Source organism: Pristiophorus japonicus, chromosome 4 (assembly GCF_044704955.1).
Source record: "Pristiophorus japonicus isolate sPriJap1 chromosome 4, sPriJap1.hap1, whole genome shotgun sequence".
Classification (NCBI taxonomy): domain Eukaryota; kingdom Metazoa; phylum Chordata; class Chondrichthyes; family Pristiophoridae; genus Pristiophorus; species Pristiophorus japonicus.
The window spans coordinates 31,875,534-31,894,992 of NC_091980.1; positions in this window are offsets into that span (position 1 = coordinate 31,875,534).

Genomic DNA, 19,459 nt, shown 5'->3' on the forward strand with positions numbered 1-19,459 from the left:
GCTCAGTTAGGCGAGCCACATTGACTGCATGCCCGACACAAGACTCCCAAAGCAAGCACTCCATTTGGAACTCCTACGCGGCAAGCGAGCCCCAGGGGTGGGCAGAGGAAATGTTTCAAGGACACCCTCAAAGCCTCCTTGATAAAGTGGAACATCCCCACTGGCACCTGGGTATCCCAGGCCAAAGACCACCCTAAGTGGAGGAAGAGCATCCGGGAAGGCGCTGAGCATCTTGAGTCTCATCGCCGAGATCATGCAGAAAACAAGCACAGGCAGCGGAAGGAGCGTGCGGCAAACCAGTCCCACCTACCCTTTCCTTCAACGACTGTCTGCCCACCTGTGACAGAGACTGTAATTCCTGTATTGGACTGTACAGTCACCTGAGAACTCACTTTTAAAGTGGAAGCAAGTCGTCCTCGATTTTGAGGGACTGCCTATGATGATGATGATGATCTATCACCTTTTAAAAATTTATAACATTCTCTACTTCTTCTCCCTCCTTGTTATATATGATTACCACTCTCTGAAGATGTTGAGGATGAAATTGCTCCTTTTAGTGATGGGCGTATGCACCTCCGGGAGACACCTGGGCACGGCGAGAAAATTGCCCGGCGCAGAATTGGGCAGTGGTTTTGCGGAGACGTTACGAGGTAGCGCCCTGCTCCTGGCGTGCACACCCTGCTCAGCGGCACGTGGCGATGATGACGTCATTTCCGTGCGCATGACCCCCTTACTGCCCCGGAAGTGAAATTACCCCGTGCAACCGATCTTAGCATCTGGCAATGACAACGACAGTTTGAGCTGTCGAGTTGCAGTCAGGAACCGATGCGCCAGCGCTATAAGTTTTTTTTTGTCGGCCATTAACTATTTCTGGTTTGTAGCCATTAGTCAGTGTGGCTTCTGGACTGATCTTAGTGATTTTTTTTTTTTGCTCAAACATTGTTCTGCCTCCTACCTTTTCCCCTGCATCACTCACAGCACGTTTGATGTTGTACCATTTTTGTTGCTTCATGGGATCTGTGCTGGCACTCGATCACCTGCTCTGACTTCAGCATCAGAGGATGCTTTGCTGAAGACAACGGCGTTGCCAATTGCAGAGGGAAAGGCATCAAGAGAGGGAGAGAGAAAGGCTATGAATAAGAGGGAGCAGCACAGGGTGAGGCCCATGGAGAGGTCCATGGAGCATGCCACAGGGAAAGGCATAAGGAGAGGGAAAGGGATAGGGAGAGGCACAGAGAAGCGCATCTAGCAGCACAGGGAGAAGCACATCAAGATGCTGCCAGAAGAAGAAGATGCCACAGAGGTGGCAACAGAAGGCCTACCATCAGCAGAAAGTATTCCATCAGCAGTTCTCTTACATCAATTTCACTGAGGAGCAGTGTGTGTGAAGGCTGTGTTTTAGGAAGGACGTGGTCACAGAGCTCTGCCATCTGCTACAACAAGACCTCAAGCTTCACACTAGGGTGAGGATGCCTCTCTCAGTGGCAGTCAAGGTCACAATCACACTCAATTTCTAAGCCAATGGTTCTTTCCAAGGAGCAACAGGAGACATCTCTAACATCTCCCAATTTGGCGAGCATTGCTCCATCCGCGAGGTCACAGATGCTCTGTACAGAAGGTGGAGGGACTACATCTGTTTTCCCATGAGCAGAGAGAAGCAGCATGAGCATGCATATGGCTTTGCCAGGATAGCGGGCTTCCCCATGGCGCAGGGCACCATTAACTGCACCAATGTCGCTTTGAGGGCACCGCAGCACAATCCCGCGATCTTCTGTAATCACAAAGGCTATCACTCACCGAATGTACAGTTGGTGTGCGGCCACACATGCAGAATAATGACTGTCAATGCCTGCTATCCTGGAAGCAGCCACAATGCCTTATCCTGCACCAGACCGGAGTGCTAGCTCTGTTCCAGCTCTCAAATGAAGCTCGCGGCTGGCTGCTTGGAGACAAGGGCTACCCACTATGCGCCTGGCTCATGACTCCCCTCCGCAACCCCACCACTCCTGCCCAGCACTCGCACAATGAGAGCCATGCCGGCATGAGCAACATCATTAAGCAGACCATCGGAATGCTCAAGCAATGGTTCTGCTGCCTTGACCGCGCGGGAGGAGTCCTCCAGTACTCGCCTGAGTGGATGTCCCAATTCGTCATCGTCTGCTGCATGCTGAAGAACATACACATCATGATGGCACAGCCATTGCCACCTGGCATAGCTGTTCAACCTCAGGAGGAGGAGGAGGACCAGGAGGAGCAAGAGCAGCAACAGCCGCGACAGAGGAAACAGCGAGTCCATCGCGACCGACACATCAGAGTTCATTTCCACTGATTTCCATCTCACTTCCTGGTTCCTGTGGACATTCCCATCACCACATTAATTTGCTCTTTCATGCCAAATCCCCAACACTGAAATGAGAGACAACAGCAAACATTAAACATTCTAATCACCATTTATGAAACAACAATAAAATCTATAACTCTGTTTTTAATTTTCACCCTTGTGCATTTCCTTATGGCCCCTTTCTCGACTACCTATTCTTCAACTTCTCCCCAGTGACTGCAGCAATGCTGCTGGAAGGCTGCTGTGTGTCAGGGACAGAGACTACATTTGGCCTTGTAGGATGCCGTTGAACAGTTCTGGGCCTGGAAAGCCCGGCTACAGATTGCACTACCTTAGGCTGGGCGATGGCAGTCTAAGCTGGCTGGGTGACAGGCATGGACAAGTTTCTCCAATAAATGTGTAAAAGTTTAATTAGAGAAGAAAATGATTATATTGAGCACATCATTAAACCATGGTTCTGCCTGATTAAAAGTGTTTTAATCACATAGTGCCCACTCTAGTTCGAGCATATATATCCAGTCCCCTGCTCTAAAAGGCTAGACAGACCTGCTCTAATGGTGGACAAGAAACAGGAAGCTAACAAGTACTCTGTGGTGTTAGACTGTGCAATTATAGCTGGTTAAGCTTGCTAACCTAAGCCAATGCTCTCTGAGCTTGGGCAAATTTGTTGTGTCTCTACTGGGAGAGAATCTGCGCTCTGTATCAGGGACACAAACTTTAGTGGATTTCCCAGCTACTTGATTTGAAGACTTTTAAGCGAGATGATAAGTTTCTATCTATGAATACCCAGCTGGACAAAAAAAAGGTCTGCTCAGATTGGCATGTGTCTCGCAGATACTTTGCCCACATATTGGAGGATGACTGTGTAAACCCACAGTCTGCAGCAGTTTCTTAATTTCTTGGTTGCTGGCTGAATAGGTATGGAGCTAGGTCTGAGAGGATGATGAAGGTAGTTATGGCACTGTAGTCTCCAGGACCTTCAGAGGTGTGGAAGTGGGGCATGACCATAATATCTGCAGTTTTGCATTTTTCTTCCAAAGCCACTCATTTGCCTAGTGGAGATGAAATACGCAAAATTTGGGTTGGGTAATGAGAGTTTAATGCAGGATTTAGAGTTGGGCCTCTCGCATCCTGTTTCAGACCTGCATGTAGAATATCAGAGATAATTTTCTCTTAATAGTACAAATGATGTGATGCAGATTCAATTAATTAACAGTCTACACTTTGGTAATCATTGGGATTAGTGACTATTGAGTAAATCAGTGCGTGCAGGTTAGCAGGGTGATAAGCGTTGCATCTAATCTCTATTAAGCCAATGAGATGTCTGGATGGCTGCAGTAATATAGCTTGTGAGGCCACTCTTGCGATGTAACCCAACGATGTGCATTTGACTGCATCATTGGACTGCGTAAGGTACCACTCAACCATGCAAAATTTTAACACTCTTTATTTTTAAAAGATACAAAAACCTGTTAAATGGTGCCAATGTTGTAAATAGATATCCAAGGCGAAAAAGATACCTAGCATATAAAACATTTGTAAAGCCAGTGACTTTAAGCAAACAATGCATACTCATAACATTATTGGTTGTTTCTTGTGCCTTCAGGGCCATCTTCTTTCAAAGAAAAGATGGCATTACAGTATTCTGAAGTATCTCCGAGTGAAAGCTTTTAACAAATGCAAATGATTAAGAAATAAGATGAAAGTGTAAACATAGTCGATTTTCGCAGTCAGAGTTTCATATGTAATGACAGTTGATGTCATCCCATCAGTATAACAAATGGCATAAAGTATTCCAAGCCAAACTATACTGATACATAGGTAAGTAACAAATATCTCCCCACACATAAATACCTGCTCCAGCCATTCACACTTCAGCTAAAATGCTTATATGCATTGCTTGTCTCCATTCTCAGTGCCCTGTGATTAATGCACCATCTTTTTCTAATTTAGATTCAGCTGATTCCTTTCATTTTTCATTAAGGTCCAACCTCCAAAGCTAGAGATAATTCAAAAAACAAATCAAAATGAATCATTGGCATGATGCACTGCTGTACCAACGTGCCATGCCATAAGCTAACAGAACGCCGCTTATCATCCACAATCCCCACCAGTTGTATTATTTACCTCAACCAGGCCATCAAGGGAAAGAAGCACAGTATGGAGGTGAAGTGTATGCCTCAAAGGGCAAGAGGGAACAGACAGGAAAATAAATCATCCTGAGGAGTTGCAAACAATCCAGCACCTGATTCTAAAGTGATACTTGGAAAATAATCCAGGCTGACACTTCAATGCAGTATTGAGGGAGCGCTGCACTGCCGGAGGTGCTTACTTTTGAATGTATGACTTCAACATGGGGATCTCATCATATCTGCATGTCCTGGTCAAATTTATTACCTCCACCTCCACCCCTTTGCTTCATCAGAAGACTGCACCGAGGAAGGATGATAATCTGGGGCCTTTAGGTGTACTTCTGCTGTAATTCTGACCTTACATCAGGAATTCCTCAGGCTTTATAATTGGCAGAGGTTCTGGTCACCCCTTACAAGGGCACACACATAAAAAGGAGTGGGGACTCCCAATGCTGGGAGTTGCCATGTCCACAGCTCTCAGTGGGACTGGGATAGGATCAGCAACCCCACCATCCCACCACCATCCACAGACGCACCAACATTAGCGTCCTCGACCAAGCCAACGTCCCCAGCATTGAAGCACTGACCACACTTGTTCAGCTCCGCTGGGCAGGCCACATCGTTCGCATGCCAGACACGAGGCTCCCAAAGCAAGCGCTCACTGCAAATGAGCCAAAGGTGGACAGAGGAAACGTTACAAGGACACCCTAAAAGCCTCCCTGATAAAGTGCAACATCCCCACCGATACCTGGAATCCCTGGCCAAAAACCGCCCTAAGTGGAGGAAGTGCATCCGGGAAGGCACGGAGCACCTCGAGTCTCGTCGCCGAGAGCATGCAAAAATCAAGCGCAGGCAGCGGAAAGAGCATGTGGCAACCCAGTCCCACCCACCCTTTCCCTCAATTACTATCTTTCCCACCTGTGACGGAGACTGTCGTTCTCGTATTGAACTGTTCAGCCACCTAAGGACTCATTTTTAGAGAGGAAGCAAGTCTTCCTCGATTCCGAGGGACTGCCTATGATGATGATGATTTGATTGCTGGTCAGCAAAACGAGAACTGGAATTGTCGACACAATTCAAATCTATGCCATTGGATTAATCTGTTTCAATTTGGCAGGCCCAGTGCCTAAGGAACCATCTGGTTTCATTGCTGCTCCCTTGTGGGTGAGCTATACATTTAATTTATTTCTTTAGTTTTGGTGGTCTATAACAGATCTCAAATATTAATTTCCTATCCTTAGTGTGAAAATCTTCCCTGCACTTAATACATAGTACTCCGTTTATCCAAGTGCAGGCAATCTCTTCGAGAAATGGGGTGCTATTCTCGAATACATTCAGCACTATCAAAACATCAACAGAGTACAAATAGAGTCACTTTTCAGAGAGTAATAACACTAGTTCAAAAATAGCAAAGAGATTTGAGGAGCTGCGAGTGGTTTGTCACATTACAGTGAGGGCAAAAAAACCCGTGGGAATTTTAAGTGTCATTTTTTATTCTCTGTGTAGCCCATCAACAGAAAAGGAGTTTAGAAAGCTATGGTCAGCCAGGATTTCTGGTCTTTTGTGGAAGGATAATGGGCTAGAACCCCCACTTTTGTGGTTATCGCCCAAAAATGGGCGTTATTTCTGGCTTGGGTGGTAAAAAAGGGTTTTCAAATCGCCGGCTTCTCACCCATTCTTGAAACACCTAGTTTACATTTTTGCAAATGGCCGATACCGCGAGCGATATCAAATGGGTGGTAGCGGTAAATTTTTCTGACCTTCTGCCGTAAAGTTTGGCCGTCCTTAGCAACGGCATGGCAACGCTCGATTCCTGCGATTCTGGAGGTCAAGGGTCATCATGACATGCGCAGAAGAGGAGACAGAGAGAGAGGGAGCTCAGAGGCACTGAAGGTGTGGCTGGGTATGGTGTAGCTGCTTTGGGAGGAAGGAGGGAGACTTTACCACTGGAGCTGCGGGTGAATTCACTCTGGAGCATCCACGATGCTGAGAATGACGTGAATAGCACGTTTAGCGAGTTGGTCACACTGCAGGTAAAGGGTACTCAGCCAGATAGTAAATGGGTGACCAGCAGGAAGAGCAGTGTAAGGAAGGTAGTGCAGGGGTCCCCTGCGGTCAGCCCCCAGCAAAACAGATACACCGCTTTGGGTACTGTTGAGGGGGATGACTCATCAAGGGAAGGCAGCAGCAGCCAAGTTCATGGCACCGTGGGTAGCTCTGCTGCACAGGAGGGCAGGAAAAAGAGTGGGAGAACTATAGTGATAGGGGATTCGATTGTAAGGGGAATAGATAGTCATTTCTGCGGCCGCAACCGAGACTCCAGGGTGGTATGTTGCCTCCCTGGTGCAAGGGTCAAGGATGTCTCACCTTTGACCCTTGCATCAGGGAGGCAACATACTGGGTGCAGGACATTCTGAAAAGGGAGGGTGAACAGCCAGTTGTCGTGGTACACATAGGTACCAACGATATAGGTAAAAAACGGGATGAGGTCCTACGAGATGAATTTAGGGAGCTAAGAGCTAAATTAAAAAGTAGGACCTCAAAAGTAGCAATCACAGGATTGCTACCAGTGCCATGTGCTAGTCAGAGTAGGAATCGCAGGATAACTCTAAAGAATACGTGGCTTGAGCAGTGGTGCAGAAGGGAGGGATTCAAATTCCTGGGACATTGGAACCGGTTCTGGGGGAGGTGGGACCAGTACAAACCGGACGGTCTACACCTGGGCAGGACCAGAACAAATGTCTGAGGGGGAATGTTTGCTAGTGCTATTGGGGAGGAGTTAAACTAATATGGCAGGGGAATGGGAACCTATGCAGGGAGGCAGAGGTAAATAAAAGGGAGACAGATGCAAAAGATAGAAAGGAGAATAGTAAAAGTGGAGGGCAGAGAATCCCAAGGCAAAAAACAAAAAGGGCCACATTACAGCAAAATTCTAAAGGGGCAAGGTGTGTTAAAAAGACAAGCCTGAAGGCTCTGTGCCTCAATCAGAGGAGTATTCGGAATAAAGTGGACGAATTAACTGCGCAGATAGCAATTAATGGATACGATGTAATTGGCATCACGGAGACATGGCTCCAGGGTGACCAAGGCTGGGAACTCAACATCCAGGGGTATTCAGCATTTAGGAAGGATAGACAGAAAGGAAAAGGAGGCGGGGTGGCGTTGCTGGTTAAGGAGGAAATTAATGCAATAGTAAGGAAGGACATTGGCTTGGCTGATGTGGAATCGATATGGGTGGAGCTGCGGAATACCAATGGGCAGAAAACGCTGGTGGGAGTTGTGTACAGGCCACCAAACAGTAGTAGTGAGGTTGGGGAAAGCATAAAACAAGAAATAAGGGATGTGTGCAATAAAGGTACAGCAGTTATCATGAGCGACTTTAATTTACATATAGATTGGGTTAACCAAACTAGTAGAAATGCGGTAGAGGAGGATTTCCTGGAGTGTATTAGGGATGGTTTTCTTGACCAATATGTGGAGGAACCGACTAGAGGGCTGGCCATCCTAGACTGAGTGATGTTTAATGAGAAGGGACTAATAAGCAATCTTGTTGTGCGAGGCCCCTTGGGGAAGAGTGACCATAATATGGTAGAATTCTTTATTAAGATTGAGAGTGACACAGTTAATTCAGAAACTAGGGTCCTAAACTTAAGGAAAGCTAACTTTGATGGCATGAGGCATGAATTGGCTAGAATAGTCTGGCAAATGATACTTAAAGGGTTGATGATGGATAGACAATGGCAAACATTTATAGATCACATGGATGAACTTCAACAGTTGTACATCCCTGTCTGGAGTAAAAATAAAACAGGGAAGGTGGCTCGACTGTGGCTAACAAGGGAAATTAAGGATAGTGTTAGAGCCACCGAAGAGGCATATAAATTGGCCAGAAAAAGTAGCAAACCTGAAGACTGGAAGAAATTTAGAATTCAGCAGAGGAGGACAAAGGGTTTAATTTGAAGGGGGAAAATAGAGCATGAGAGGAAGCTTGCCGGGAACATAAAAACTGACTGCAAAAGCTTCTATAGATATGTGAAGAGAAAAAGATTGGTGAAAACAAACGTAGGTCCCTTGCAGTCGGACTCAGGTGAATTAATAATGGGGAACAAAGAAATGGCAGACCAATTGAACAAATACTTTGGTTCTGTCTTCACGAAGGAAGACACAAATGACCTTCCGGATGTACTAGGGGAACGAGGGTCTAGTGAGATGGAGGAACTGAAGGATATCCTTATTAGGTGGGAAATTGTGTTGGGGAAATTGATAGGATTGAAGGCCGATAAATCCCCAGGGCCTGATTGTCTGCATCCCAGAGTACTTAAGGAGGTGGCCCTAGAAATAGTGGATGCATTGGTGATCATTTTCCAACAGTATATCGACTCTGGATCAGTTCCTATGGACTGGAGGGTAGCTAATGTAACACCACTTTTAAAAAAAGGAGGGAGAGAGAAAACGGGTAATTATAGACCGGTTAGCCTGACATCAGTAGTGGGGAAAATGTTGGAATCTATTATTAAAGATAAAATAGCAGCGCGTTTTGAAAGCGGTGACAGGATCGGTCCAAGTCAGCATGGATTTATGAAGGGGAAATCATGCTTGACCAATCTTCTGGAATTTTTTGAGGATGTAATTAGTAGAGTGGACAAGGGAGAACCAGTGGATGTGGTGTATTTGGACTTTCAAAAGGCCTTTGACAAGGTACCACACAAGAGATTGGTGTTCAAGATCAAGGCACATGGTATTGGGGTAATGTACTGGCGTGGATAGAGAATTGGTTGGCAGGCAGGAAGCAGAGAGTTGGGATAAACGGGTCCTTTTCGGAATGGGAGGCAGTAACTAGTGGAGTACTGAAGGGTTCAGAGCTGGGACTCCAGCTCTTCGCAATATACATTAATGATTTGGATGAAGAAACTCAGTGTAATATCTCCAAGTTTGCAGATGACACTAAACTGGGTGCTGTGAGGAGGATGCTAAGAGGCTGCAGAGTGATTTGGACAGGTTAGGTGAGTGGGCAAATGCATGGCAGATGCAGTTTAATGTGGATAAATGTGAGCTTTTCCACTTCGGTGGCAAAAACACAAAGGCAGAATATGATCTGAATGGCGGCAGATTAGGAAAAGGGGAGATGCAACGAGCCCTGGGTGTCATGGTACATCAGTCATTGAAAGTTGGCTTGCAGGTACAGCAGGCGATGAAGAAGGCAAATGGCATGTTGACCTTCATAGCTAGGGGATTTGAGTATCGGAGCAGGGATGTGATACTGCAGTTGTACAGGGCCTTGGTGAGACCTCACCTGGAATATTGTGTTCAGTTTTGGTCTCCTAATCTGAGGATGGATGTTCTTGCTATTGAGGGAGTGCAGCGAAGGTTCACCAGACTGATTCCAGGGATGGCTAGACTGACATATGAGGAGAGGCTGGATCAACTGGGCCTTTATACACTGGAGTTTAGAAGGGTGAGAGGGGATCTCATAGAAATGTATAAGATTCTGACAGGACGGGACAGGTTAGATGCGGGAAGAATGTTCCCGATGTTGGGGAAGTCCAGAACCAGGGAACACAATCTTAGGATAAGGGGTAGGCCATTTAGGACTGAGATGAGACGAAACTTCTTCACTCAGAGAGTTGTTAACCTGTGGAATTCACTGCCACAGAGAGTCGTTGATGCCAGTTCATTGGATATATTCAAGAGGGAGTTAGATGTGGCCCTTACGGCTAAAGGGATCAAGGGGTATGGAGAGAAAGCGGGAAAGGGGCACTGAGGTGAATAATTAGCCTTGATCATATTGAATGGTGGTGCAGGCTCGAAGGGCCGAATGGCCTACTCCCGCACCCATTTTCTATGTTTCTATGTAGAGCTTCATAGCAAGTCAGCAAAGAAAAAGTAGCTTTTAACAGCCACATATTTATAACTGAATTTGCCCTATAATGGAGAGAGAGGAGAAGGCATCACATCTCGCTGTGGAGACTAACGCTGGAGAGAGCAGTGAGGTGGGAGAAGAGCATATTGGTGGCCGCAAATAAGCCAGAGATTCTCAGATGAGGCAAATGCCTCCTTCCTGCAGGAAGTCGAGTCACACTGGGGTGCTTTGACACAGGCAGGTCGTGGGAAGCCCACCCCAAAGGGCTACCAGAGGATATGGACTGAGATAGCAGAGGTGCTCTCGTCGGTGACCAACGAGGTGTGTGAGGGCAACCAATGCCGCAAACGATGGAATGACCTTGTGGGATCCGCAAAAGCAAGTATTACATTGATTAACATGTACTTATGTATTTATATAATTTGATTTGCAACAGTCATGAGTGACTATCAGCAGATGTGAGGTCTTGCACTTTTACCGGGAATGTTTTACTCAAAGCCTGTGGTCACGGTGCACGTCTTTAGGTAAAGAATGATAATAATCATAATAATCATGATTACATCTGTCGGTTATGCGTTGCATCAGTCTCTGTGACAGTACCTAGCAATGATATCACACTATGATCTCATTCCATGTCGTCCTGTCACCTTTTACAGAAGAAGCTATCGACGATGAGGTCAGTGCAGAGGCGAACGGGTGGGGGGCCACCAGTCCCCAGTGACATCACAGAGATGGAGGAGCGAGTGCTCACACTCATGGGGAAGCACCCCTGGACAGCTACGGATGCATCTGCACACCCTGAAGTGTTGCCACGTGAGTAAAGCATACACCATTGCGTGATGTCAATTCAATAGATGCTGCACCAACTCATATCTGACCAATCATATACGATAGATGATTTCTAAAAGTGTCATAGAAATAATGCTGGCCTAATGAAAATCATTGCAATGCACAATGTGTTGATGGTCATGAAATGTGATGTCTGTGATGATTTTGAGAGAGGTGGTGCTTTTGTCATGCAGATGCTGTGCTGGACTCACCTTTTCACCCTTGAACCCCCTTCTCCTCTAACAACCTCATTTGTGTCTTGCAGCTCAGCCAGCATTGCTGCCCCAGGCAAGGCCACAGAAGCCAGAAGGTGGGAGTCGGCAGACAATCCTACTACATTTGGTGCTGAGGAGCTCCGATTGTCGCCTGTCAATCGACTGGGTCTGTTCTCGACGGATGGGAGTGCGGACTTCGAAAAACCTGCATTGCCACGCTCCAGAACCCATTCCACCCCAAGGCCATCTATTGGTCCTCCGGTCATTCCCGCCTCCACTCTGGAGGTGCTGACCCTAAGCACCTCTCACAGGGCACCCCATTTGTCCCCAGGATGGCGCCGACCCCGCGGAGGCCTCGTGGACGCGGCAGGTCTATTCCACGAGCATGGCATGAAGCCGAGAGATGGTTCAGTTGTCCAGGAGGACTGTAGACATTGGTGACCAGCTCATCGAAGCTTTGGGAGGCAAATCCAAACACCTGACCACCATGACCGAGTACATTCCACGCATGGCGGAGTCCCTGGATGTGATAGCCAGGAACACTGCTGCCACAGCCCTCCCAGTGGTCCCAGAGCGCGGCACTCCACCCTTAGGTCCCGCACCACCACTGCAAACGACAGATGAGAGCAAGGATCAAGATCCTGCTTCTGCATCAGAGAATGTTGCCCTCTCGCCACCCCCCACTCCCGTACCCATGCAACCAACGCATCTGCCTTCATCCCCCCCCAATGAGCCACCGCCTGAGGTGTTCCTTGCCAAGGCACCATGGAGTGAGGAGGGGAAGGGGTAGAGGTGGGGAGAAGAAGGAGAGGGGAGAAAGAAAGTGAGGTGCATGTGTGCAGGTGATGGCTGTGTTATATCTCCATCTGGGTGTATGCAATTTGTTGCAATGTATGGGGGCTGGGGACCACGCTCCTGCTTTGCTTTTGTATTCTGTGATGCTGGACATGTTGAACATGTGATTGATGTCAATGGTGGAAAAAGTGGGGTGAGGGCAGGGGTTGGGTGTTATTGGCTGTGATACTTATGATTTCAGACCAATGTTGGTATTAAACTTTTGTTATTGAACATAACCTTGTTGCGCGTTGTCTCAGATACCTGGACAGTTACACACTGGTGATCCCTTACCATGAAAGGGTTAAATACAACCTAACATCAATCAACATAAACTTTAACTGGCACCAACGGGTGATGGGCACCATTGATGCCTGAGCTGCACACACACAGCAGTGTGTCAGTGTTGTCACTCACATCAGCACTCTTTCAGTCAAATCTTTCCGATATCAGCTCCTCACGTAAGAGTGGGATTTAACAAATGCCGACCACACTGCTGCCATTTGTTTTGATTCACCACTTTATGTTGGTGGTTTTTTGAGCGAGTGATATTGTGGGCGATATGTGTGCGAGGTGGTGAAATTAAAGATGGGCAATCTCCATGGCTGCTAGTTTGGGTAGATATGCTCTTTGTGACAAAAAACAGTCGACGGGCATTAATTTTGAATCTCGGCGTTTATTCTGTTTGGAAAGTAACACTGGCCGATATTATGGGCGTTGAATTCACCCATTCTGCTGATTCCGCCCCCAAAAAGTGGATGGGCGGTGATATTTTTTTCGCCTTAAGCCCATTGCAAAAATAACGCTCGGCGATAATTCTCCTAACAAATCCCGTCAGTTTCCATTTTGTGCCAGAATGGGCACGATCTGGGCGTTATATGTAATTTCAGCAGTAATGTGGGCGTTAAGCCACCCAAAAAAGTGGAGGTTCTAGCCCAATGACCCTGGAATAGGACTGTCTGAAATAGAAAATATAGGAAAGCTCTGTTGACAAATATTTTCTTTTTTTTGAGATATGTATAGAACAAAAATGATTGCTGGAAGTTCTGAGTATAAATAATCATTGCTGGAAATATACAGCAGGTTAGACAGCATCTAAAAGGGAAACGTTAGGCCATCAATTCAAGTGAGACCTTTTAAAAGTTCTAATGAAAAGACCCCACCCTCCGCCCACCTGCCTCCTATCCCCAAAACATTCTCTTTATTGGGGATGCTGAAAAGCCTATATATTTCCAGCATCTTCTGTTTTATTTTTCTAATTCAATGGAACCGTATTCAGCAATGAAAATTTTCAGGATTTAACTATTTTACAATGGTTGACTGAAAAATCAGTAACTGTGAACAGCTAAAACCATAAATCCTGCAGCAGCACATGGGACAGTGTCAAAGATCTGATTTATGTAGTTCCTTCCCTCCAGTCAGGAATGTTGAGTAATGCATGCTGTTGGGAATCCACAAGAAATAAATTATTGAGATAAAAAAAAACCACAAAGTAATAGCTTTCTTCAAAGATACAAGCCTTTGTCGCATTGCCTGTGCTTTGCAGCTAATGCCAAAATATTGAGTCCCAATCACAGTGATTGCTGAGGGCATTTTTTATTACAAAGACATGCCGCTTCTTCAGATCACGTACATGGCATCCATATTCTGTCCTTAAAGAGGAAGTGTATTCTGCAGCTTTGTGACATAATCTAGAATGTAGAGGTAGTTAACGATGATGTTATAAATTTCCCCAGTTGAATTATTGACACATTTAGAATTATGTGACAATTTAGTAGAATACACTCCTGCAGTGACAAATCTCTGTGTGGCAATTGCAAATTTGCTTTTCTAATAGTGATCAGCTTGCTTCAATGCAAGGGATAAGTGGAGAGGTCAGGACATACTTTACTTATACTTTCAAAGGAAAGGTTGCTCAGGTCTGAGAAAGATGAAGCAAAGTAGAACACAGTTCCTCTACCACCATTTATCAAATGCAGCATCACTAACAACCTACAATAAACTCCTCAGTGTGTGAAATTGCATTAGATCTGTTTCTGGGACTGCAGCCAAGGAAAGATCGGAGAATCGGAATTCGTCATACATGACACATAAATTGACGTACTGCATGAAAATTAATTAAAAAGATGATGCTTGTCTTGTTTATTTTCTTAAAAGGGGCAAATTGAAAAATATATTGCAAGAAAGAAATTCCAATGTGCTAATTCTTGCTGTCGAATCTAATAATTATTTTTCTTAATCTTTTGATTAACTGTTGAGATAAAATCAAGGCAGAAAATTGTTTAATTTTAGGGCTAGCAGTCTAGTTTTCTAGTCACCCTTGATAATGAAACCATATACACCGGAAAGGTCTCAGATTCTAAAATGGGTCTTCGATAAGTGGACAGATCATGGTAGGTGTTCTGCAGTCAGCCTTAATATCCATAGAATCAAGAGGCGATATTTCATCTAGGGTCATGCTCCTGATCACTGACTCCGACTAGACAGATAGGTGAGGACGGAATCAGGCTCTGTTGTGATTCCCCTCCCCACTCCAGTCAAATTGAGAATGAACACTCACAGTCCAGGCTCAGTCACGGTGCCAGCAGTGGTTCAGTGGTATCACTCTTTCCTCTGAGTCATAGGGTTGTGGGTTCAAGTCCCACTCCAGACACTCGAGCACAAAATCTACAATAGCTAAAATTCTCCAGTACTGAGGGAGTGCTGCACTGTTGCAGATGCCGTCTTTCATATGCTCTGAACTCTCACTATCTCCTCCTTGAATGCCTCCCACTGTTCTGACACTGATTACCTTCAAGTAGCTGTTTCCAGTCCACTTTTGCAGCGGTTCAAGAAGGCAGCTCACTACCACCTTCTCTAGTGCAATTAGGGATGGGCAATAAATGCTGGCCTTTGCCAGTGATGCGCACATCTCGTGAATGAATAGAAGAAAAAGTCAAAATGATGTGCTCAAGTTTAACAAGAGCCACTGAGGTACTAAACACAAAAGCCCTAATTATTAAATATCTGGATACTTAATTTAGAGTCCTCGGGTTCTGTGGCTCCACTCCTCCTTTTGAGTTCCACGTGAGAAACTACCTTCGTCCTTGTACCGATTTCTGAGTGAGCATAACGTGAGCATAGCTCTGATTCTCCAGCTAGCTTCAACGCTACACCAAGAAATATGGCCAAAGGACAGAGATTCAGAATCAAAATCCTTTAATAATGTAGTATGAAATAAAAGACAGATCTAACATTCTTGTAACTCAACATTAACAATCAAATAAAGCAGTAATAAAGTGAAGTTACTTATCTCTTACTGTACATCATTTATAAATACAATAATTCCAGAACAATTGGATGAGGAGAAGTTACTTACATTACTGTATTTCTGGGAAGGTTTGCTATAGCAGAAGATTTGTTTCTAATCACTAAAAGTTACAGACAGTCTAAGCTAAAATGGATACTGTTTAATCTTCTTGCCGTGTTGGTTTCCTCTTTGGTTTTGCTTTCTCTTTGTTCTTTTCTGTCCAATTGGAAAAACGCCACCCTATGGCTGGAGTACTTCATGACAATTACTGTGTCCAGAATTAAACTGGCTCCAACCAATACACTCCCTGTCTAAAAATGTTAAGGATTGAAAATTTTTACCAGTTAGGGTTCAGTTCCTCTTAGTTCATAAGATGGCTTTGAGGTGGGCCTCATCTGTATACGTACGTATTCAGTCTCGTGTAGATGTGACGAGTGCCACCACCTTACATATCCTTCTGTCCTCGGTGGGTTGGACTCGGAGGCACGTACAAGTGGCCAGTCGTTCCGGGAAGTTCTTTCTGCTGGAGGAGAACGACATCCCTGACACAGGTGTCCAGCTTTGTCTTGTCTGTCTTGTGTCGAGGCTGCCGGCTCTGCCAGTGTTTCTTTCGCCGTTGCATCTGGAGCTGATTTGCAGGTTGTCGGGCCCATTGCTGTTGTTATCGTCGATACGGATCTTCCTGCGTGTAGTTGCCTTGAGGGGCTGAGTTTCCAGAGCTAAGAGCATGGCGGGAGAGAGTGCCTGAGGGATAGTATGGTTAATGGAGGCATGGACTTTCTCATTTGCCCCGCTTGGACCAATCTGTCCGGAAATTGTCTAGCCTAGGTCCGTACATTGTTCCTCTCGGCCCATTGCGAGACTCGCTGATCTTGAGGGGCTCAGGGCAGTTTCTTCCATTGAGGAGAATGATATTTGAGTCTTCTCTCAGCTCGGTATCTTTGTCGCCACTGACCTGAGGTGGAGAAACTGTTTGCAGAAATCAGGACGTGGGATCTCGCTTCTGTCTCTGGGGACATGGGCATTCTCGATGATGGTAGGCAGCTGTTCTGTCTTTCCATCTACCGCTTCTATGACTAGACCACCTGCTCGTCTCTCCTTGGCCGTGATCCTGTCTCTGCCACAGGTGGGAAGCTCTTACGGGAAGGCTAATGCGGCGAAGATTTTGGGGTCTCCGAAACAGGCATTAGATTGGTCGTCCAGCCAAGTTTCGAGGGACGAGTCCTGTGGTAGATCTTGCAAAGAATGATCTTACAACAAGATCGTGCGGAAGGGCAAGCCAGGTATCTGGTGCACATTGTGTTAGCCTCTATGACCTGTGGCTCGCCTGTTGTGGGTCTCCCCACTGTGGGTCTCCCCGCCATTCTGTCTCGGATTCGCATGCATGGAGGAGGCATGCTCTGTGCCTTGGCATTCCTTGCAATGCACCTGGGTCTGGCAGTCTTGCATTCTGTGTCGGTCGCCACATCTAAAACACAGACTGAAAGTGATGCAATCCGAGAGATGATGTCCTCGCTTGTCATGGTAGAGGCATATCTCTGAGGCTAGCAGCGTGGGCGCTGACTTCGTAGGTGCAGATGTTGCCAAGACACAAAGGGAAGATCTGATGCTCATTATCATCCTCTCCGAGGTTGGCTTACCGGGGCTTACTGCGTAAAGGTCGCTGTCGTTGTGCTGTCTGGCTTTTTTTTCAGGAATTTAGCCAGCTTAGCGAAAGGGGGGTAGCCGCTGATACCAGTCTTATGCTCCAATTCATGCTCCCTCCATTTGTTGTGTAAGTAGGTAGGGAGTTTTTTGAGTGCCGAGTGAAGATAGTGGGGATCGTTGAGCAGCCCAATTCGGGCAAGTCGTCCACCTGTGCTGCGATATCCATGCATAATTCGGCAAGTTCGCGAAGCTTGTGGCCTTCGTCTGCCCTGAACTTTGGAAACTTGTCGAGCTTTTGAAGGACGGATATTATGATCCTCACCTTGTCACCAAAACTCTCTTCCAGTTCCTTCCGTGCTTCCTGGTAGGCCATTTCAGGGTCCGCAATGTACTGTTGCCGGAACCTGTCTACTAGATCCTTGACCTTCCCCTTTGTGTACGTGACGAGAAAGGTAAGCTTCTGCGTGGCTGGTGTGGCACCTGGTCTACCATGGCTTCGAACGTGTGGCGCCATGGCTGAAACATGATAGGGTCCCCCATCATAGACTTCAGGCTCGTGTACAGGCTGGCGCTGACGAGCGAGAGTGTTGATAATGTCCTTTGTCACGTCGAGGGTTGGCTCCCCCCTGTTGGTTGCTGGCACGAGAGGACGGAGGCTCGAGTAGTTGGCTGGTGGCACAGCTCCTTCACCTCGGCCTTAAGTCTCTGGAGGTCCGCCTCGGCCTGCACTTCTGCCACTTTCGCCTAGGCCGTTTGTCTCACTGTGACCTCCTCAAAGTCTGCGATTTTTGCCGCATCAGCTTGAGCATTGATCGAGGTAGTCTAACTTGAGGACGATGTCCTGGAGCTCCTTGTTGAGCATCCCAAACATCTGCTGATGCTCGACCTGATGATCCTAGGGCCACGATGTGGAGCAACTCCGTCATGTGGGCGATGGAGGTGTTCGCAAGTTCGCAGTTCTCTAGGAAGATCGACTCAGTTTGTTGAGCATCTTCCTTCAATGTTCCCACTTTATCTTGAGTGTAGAGGTTGCAGAGCGCAGCCCACAGGTTCTGGTAGATCTGGAGTGCCAAGCAAACCTAGGCCGTGGCTGTTTGAAGGGCGTTCTCATCATCTGGGCCTTCTTGAAGTTCTTCAAGAATTATTTGGGTTCTCCGCCCGTGACGATGTAATTTCTTTTGTCTTGCTTCTATGTCATTACTGAGGGCTTTTAGGATAGGGTACCTCTCTCTTCGTAATCGACTCAGAGAGACTTGCTGAGGGGGAAAGATCTGCTCGAGCTCTGAGTGTAGAATTTCCTCGTGCAGGGTATTTGTGCTGTCAGAACTGCCTGCCATTACGATCTTCTGCTGGTGACCTGGGTGATTACTTGGTGTAATATTTGGGTCATGCTTCTGAGTGATTTTTCACAGTACCGGTTTCTGTCAGAGCGTAGCGTAACGTGAACGTAGCTCTGATTCTCCAGCTAGCGTCAACACTATACCAAGAAATATGGCCAAAGGTCAGAGATTCAGAATCCAAATCCTTTAATAATGTAGTGTGAAAACTGTTGATAAAGCATAAAAGACTCAACATTAACAATCAAATAAAAGCAGTAATAAAGAGAAGTTACTTATCTCTTACTGTACAACAATTCCAGAACAATTGGATGAGGAGAAGTTACTTACATCACTGTACTTCTGGGAAGGTTTGATACAGCAGGAGGTTCATTTCTAATCACTAAAAGTTACAGACAGTCTAAGCTAAAATGGATACTGTTTACTCTTCTTGCCGTGTTGGTTTCCTCTTTGGTTTTGCTTTCCCTTTGTTCTTTTCTGTCCAATCGGAAAAATGCCACCCTGTGGCTGGAGAACTTCATGACAACTACTATGTCCAAAATTAAACTGGCTCCAACCAATACAGTCCTCTCCACCAAATTCCTACCAACACCAACCTCTCCACTCTGTTTACAATCCACTTCGATTGCGATTCTCCCAGCTCTGTCTCCAACCTCCCATGGCACTATTTTGAAGCAGTGGAGTTCTCCCTTGTGGCCTGGCCTAAATTAATCCCTCAGCCAATGTTGCCAAAAACAGATTAGCTAGTCATTAGCTCATTGCTGTTTATGGAACATTCCTGTACGCAAATTGGCTGCTGCGTTTCTTACATTGCGACTTCAAAAGTACTTCATCAACTGTAAGGCAATTTGGGATGTCCCGAGGTTGTGAAAGGCGCTATTTAAATGCAAGCCTTTCTTTTTCTTTCAGGAAGAGTCGTCATTGGGCAACATATTAAAGGGCATCACTTATCCATGGAAGGATATCCCAGAATAAG